Raw genomic sequence first — 6,156 nt, 5'->3', positions numbered from 1 at the left:
GCTAACACTGCAAGACTGTTTGCTAACACTGCAAACTCCTTTTCCAAAACGCTTCTTCCTGTGTTCTTGCTAACACTGCAAGACTGTTTGCTAACACTGCAAACAGCTTCACCAAAGCATCTCCGCCTTGTGCCCTTGCTAACACTGCAAGACTGTTTGCTAACACTGCAAACAGCTTCACCAAAGCTTCACCTTGTGCCCTTGCTAACACTGCAAGACTGTTTGCTAACACTGCAAACAACTTCACCAAAGCTTCCTGCCTTACCTCTCCAAATGCCCCCTAGACCCCTTTTTATACTAATCTCGTTGGTAAACCAACGACCGAGATTAAATCAAACCAACGGCTAAGATTAAGACAACTCAACAGCCAATAATAGAATTGGTTGCAAGGTGTCCAAAAGGGAATCTCTAAAATTAGTAAATAATAATCATTTGCTAATTTTTGACAAGTGGACAAACAGCTGTCCAAACCACTCATAAATACAACCGCTATTCATAGATAAGGACGAACAGCTGTCCAAGCTACCCATAAATAGTGCTGCTATTTCCGAGTCAGAAATAACAGCTGTCCAACTAACAATAATTAACAATCTGGAATGAAAAAGGAGCTTTTACCTAGGATGGTGTAGACCAGACGATGGATATGGGGCTTCTTACTTGGTAACCGGAATGACTAGAGGTGGAATTGGAAACCCAGGTAAGAGAACCTTGAGAAAATGAACGTGTTACAGGAGCGCTTGTCGCTAACGTGATGCTGAAACTTTGCTTCTCCAACAATTTATTGAACCTTAAAACTGACGGACTCATACTGACGTCCACTCCATGGGGCGCGTCGATACTGGCAACGTAACTGGACTCAGCGATCCCAACATTAGTCACTGTTCGTCGGAATGTAGTCGAGAGCGCTCCGCCCGCTCCTCGGAAATCAGCAGAAAAAGACGGGTAATTCAAATTCCCCGAGCGCATGCTCTCGAGATCACTGGTTGGGCAAGTCACATTTGTACCCACAATGACCCCAATTTGGCTGCTTGTGTAATTCAGGCCACAGAGATAAGGGATGTAATCGGCTGGCGATCGGTCATAGACGAGCCCCGGGTCCGCTGCCTTTTCCGGGTCTACATGTCCGGCGCCTGTGCCAAAAACATCGGCCGTAGAGTTCGTTGAGCCGTCAAGGATCGGCATGCCTTTCTTATCCACAACACTTGCCGTTGTCATCAGAGCTGATTGAATCGCAGCCGGGCTCCAGTCAGGATGCGCTGCTTTGATCAAACCGGCGAGCCCACCTACGTGCGGACACGACATCGAGGTCCCAGAAATTATATTAAACTCAACGACGCTGTGATCGTCTGGGACGCCAGTGGGGCTGATATTCGTAGGCCACGCCGCAAGAACGTTAACTCCGGGAGCGACGACGTCAGGTTTCAGGATCCTGGGATCGGCAGAACTCGGACCCCTCGACGAAAAAGCCGCCACGGTCGGCGCCTCTTTGGTCCCGAAAACAGTGCCTTGAAAATCAATTGCGGCGGTCGGTGTTTTTCCCGAGGCTACGTAAGCTTTTATGGCGTGACCGTCTTTGTAGCCGACGTAAGTCGCCAGCAAAACATGGGCGTCTGCTATGATTTCCTCCCCGGAGGTTTTATCCGAAACCAATATCATCCCCGCGCCGCCCGCCGCTTTGACAACTTCGCCCTTCTCTACCCGCGCATTATTGCCTCGCTCGCACACCACAATCTTTCCGGCGACGTCGCTGGACTTCAGGCTGCCGTTGAGACACAGATTCCCGTTTTCAGAGCTGACATGGACAAGCGGGAATGAGTCGGAGAGGCCCTTTCCGGGGTAGAGAGATTCTCCATACAAGACACTCCCGTCGCCTAGATGGACGGTTGCGATGAAATTCCTGTCCATTGTGCTGGCGCCCACCGTCATGATCCACGGCGCCTCGTTTGAAAGGGAAGAGTATCCCGGACCGCTGTTGCTCGCAGAGCATGTAACGAAAATGCCCTTCTGGATTGCTGTAAATGCACCCACGGCGATGGAATCTTCGTGGAAAGGCCCCGACAATCCGCCAATAGAGAGTGACATGACGTCAACACCGTCGGCAACCGCCTGGTCCATTCCCGCCAGAATGTCTGAATCCGCACACCCTTCGCCGCCGCAGACCTTATAAATGGCCACGTGTGCGCCGGAAGCCATTCCGTACGCAATTCCGGACGCGTAGCCGAATAAACTGGCGTTTACGACCGCTGCAGCGGCGGCGGTAGACGAGGTGTGAGTTCCGTGGCCTTCCGTGTCACGTGGACTGGGGTTACGGGTGTCGCTGCTAAAAGCTCTGGCTCCGATCAGTTTGTTGTTGCAGTTGGAGGAGTTGAAATCCGGGGCGCTCTGGCAGATGCCTTTCCACTTTGGCGGCGGGGGTGGCATTCCGACGTCGGAGAAGGAAGCGCTCTCAGGCCACACGCCCGTGTCGAGGACTCCGATGATGACGCCCTTGCCGAAGCCGGTCGCCGGCCATAGGCCGTTGCGAGTCTGGAGGCCCATAAATTGCCCGGAATATGTCGTGTGCAGTGGCAGGAGTTTGTCTGGGTACGCCGCAATAAAGCCTTGCTTCTCCCGGATTGCTTCCAGTTCTGAATCCGTCAAGGGAGCTGCGAATCCATTCAACACGTGCTCGTATGTATATAACACTGCCTTATCTTGGCTTACGAACGATGAGTACCATTCCTTGCGGTCATCCATATTTGTTAACGCCATCTCCGGATGTTCGAGGTGAACAATGTATGTCTTCTCTTTTGCATTAGCACTTGCCGCCAGCACGGCTACAGCGAACAATACAATATTGACAACCATGGAAGGATGAATTGAAAAATCCATGGCACTTATACAAATGATAAAATTGAATATCAGTAATATGAATAAGACAATGGATTATCTGCTCAAACTCATTCAGCCACAAAAAAACTAATCTGAAAAGATTATATGATACGTGCAACTTGCCAGCATATTATACGGTCTTCATCTGATTACAACTGTAGAAGAAAATCTATAATCTCGAAATCTGAATCAAAGAATCATCAAATAAAGAGTTGAGCTTCAGAGTTTCTTTTGGTTCTTCTTTGCGCACCAGTAAAATAAAAATGCTCGCATCCACCTCAAGGTGACGACCTGCTTGATTGTAAATAGGTCCCGGATATACGCCCTCCAACGTGAATATCAAACTGTAAAGGGGGACACCTGTTCGCCTTGGAAACTACGTTCATTTCGTCGGAGGATGCAATGGTAGCCTTTCAGTAAAACAAATGAGGGACCAGAGGCCGAAACGATAAATAGCATTGCCGGTGAAGGCTAATAATTTAAGATTTCTCTGCACGTATGTCCATTAGGAAACGACATGATATAATTCCTATTTTTTTAAAAGACCGTCCGCGGCAACAACTTTTATTAAGCTTATATGGGTATCATCGCAAACAACAATATTTTTTGGTTTTGAAGGATTGGAGAAGCCGCACTAGCTCTGTAAGATTCAATAAAAACAAATCCCAAAACAAGAAATATTATCGGTTGAAACAAGTGCCACGTAGTGGCCAAGTACTTAGTTAATTGTAATTATAATTGTAATTTATACAATAAATTAGATAAAAATTTAGTTCAATTTCATTGAATGTATTTTAATCATTATTATTTCACAAAATATTATAATGATAAAATAAATCTTACTTGAAAGAAATCAAATATATTTTCTATATTTATAATTTTTATTGATATTTCTTTATATAATTATAATTATATAAATATAAAACACCATTATTTTATAATAGATATATTTTGATAAATTTTTATAAAAAATAAAATAAAATATTAAAATAATTTATATTTTAAAATAAATATTTTAAATTTACTATGTTTTAAAGAATATTATATTTTAAATATCTATATTAATGATTTTGAATATTAATATTAGCAAAGAGTTTATGATCTTAGATTTTTCTTAATTTTTAACCTATTGCAACATTACTTCTAATTTAACATATACTATGCTCCACAAAATTTGTGTATATACATTAATTTGATAAGTCAATCACATAATCAATTTTTTTTTTTGAGAAATTGTAAATTTAAAAATATGATAGTTATAAATAAAAATATTAAATTTATAATAAAATAGAAAAAATAATATATTTTGATTGGTAGAAACATGATGTTTTAATCACAAGTTAAGGGGGTAAATCCATAAAGTGTCACAATACTAATTAGCCTTTTGGCAAGTACTAATAAGCTCCAAGTAACTGCCTTCCTGGTTGCATCGCCTATAGACTAATGTTTAGCAATGACAGTTATTAGTACTTATTGCTAGGTATAGTATGATTATAGTAAATTTTGCATTCTATTAGTTAACTAGTGATTAAAAACAATCATTTTTACCAATTAAAAATAAGTTATACTTTATTTTTCAAATTTCTTTTATTATTCTAAATTCTACATGTATGTTATTCAATTTTTTATGTTTGAAAAAATATTTTTCTACATTATGATTGGTTTGTAGATTTTTAGAAATTGTAAAATATGAATTTTTTTTCATAAACTAGCCATAGTAATTAAACAAAAGAGAAAAAAAATGTATGTCATATTGTATTATAATTTATTTTTAAAAAATACTTATAACTTTTATATTATAATAATATTAATTTTCTTAACTTAATTTTTTTAACTATGGCATTCCATGGAGAAAAGTAAGGCTTTGAATAGTCAATAATGAAATGAAGGGGATTTTGTCAATCCTTTGTGAGTAGATCCCTAACAATGGAGCTAAGTAATAGTCATAGCACAACTATTAAGATCTTTGGAGTAGTTGTTGATCACTCTTTGGCGATATAGAAACATGAGGATGTTGAGGTTTTGGGTGGATCTAGGAGGTAAGTCAACTTCTACCAAAACATTTTGTGAGACAATCTTCAACTTTTCAAACTATTTTAAGGCTAGACATAAATCACACTGCGTAACACATTTAGCTCTAAGACTAGAGGAGATAATCATAGGAATGATGAGGTCAAGTTCATGCTTGATTTGAAGGAAGAATGCATTCATGGCCTTCTATATGCAACTAGTGCATAAGATGTTTTGTTGGCTATCCCTTTAATCCTTTCCTTAAGCTTTGGAAGGAATGAGAAACAAGATTTTGAAGTACATCTATTAAAAATATTTTGTTTTTCATGGAAAGAAATCTTTTTTTTTTCAACAAAGAAAATTACATCATTTTCAAATATTGTGATGCTTACATTTTAGCAATAGTATTCATTCTTTATTGTCCATGATAATTTTCTCTACCTTTGTTATCATCCACCATGCAATAATTAATTAATTCAATAATAGGGGAGTATAGGTCAATGCCTTTGTAATTTATATATCACTAGGATAAGCAAACATCTTACTATAAAATTTAAATTTATTTTTTTAACAAACTATAAGATTGATTTTTAATTTTTTTTTGTATATACATGAAAATTTGTTAATGGTAGAGCTCTAGAATAAAATTGATAAAATGACATAGTGAATAAGAAATTCTACAAAATATTACTATTACAGTCTACAGAAACATCCTAGAGATATGGTTGATTAGCATCTCTATTAAAAAATGAAACTCATGTCATGGAATATTAGAGGGCTAAGTCGGTCTCATAAGTAGGATATTTTTTTCTAATTCAATTTGGGATACACATTATATTTATTTATGCATCTAAGATACTAAAGGAAAGAGTGGAAAGGTCAACTTTTGAAAATAATGATTGTGTTCATGTTAAAAGTTCAATGGGATCTGTTGATTGAATTCTTACTTCTTAGGAATCAAAAATATATAGTGAGGCTTCCTATTTCGAAAGATGGTACCAATGTTTCCACTAGATTTAGATATATCAAGGATGATTTTTTTTTTTGCATCTTTTCAAATAGATTTATGATCCAAATAATAAAGCTACATCAATATATCTTTTGAAAAATTTATTTTTATTTTTTAAAAAAATCTGAAAGACAAGAACATTATTGTAGGAGACTTGAACACCCCATTATAGTATCAAAATGACCTTTTGGTGGTATTATTACTTTTTAGGACTCAACACTATATATTGGGTCTTCCTATTTCAAAAAATACTAACCATGTTTCCA

At 38.3% G+C, this 6,156-nt stretch overlaps 1 pseudogene; it reads right to left on the bottom strand.

The window, feature by feature from the left end:
- Window positions 1-615: 615 nt before the first annotated feature.
- LOC149535477 (subtilisin-like protease pseudogene) lies at window positions 616-2,871 on the bottom strand (annotated as a pseudogene).
- Window positions 2,872-6,156: the final 3,285 nt, after the last annotated feature.

Source organism: Cupressus sempervirens, chromosome 10, assembly GCF_028749045.1.
Source record: "Cupressus sempervirens isolate cs-2001-9-10 chromosome 10, ASM2874904v1, whole genome shotgun sequence".
Lineage (NCBI taxonomy): Eukaryota > Viridiplantae > Streptophyta > Pinopsida > Cupressales > Cupressaceae > Cupressus > Cupressus sempervirens.
The sequence above is the reverse complement of the archived record's forward strand: the minus strand, read 5'-3'. Positions and strand labels throughout refer to the sequence as shown.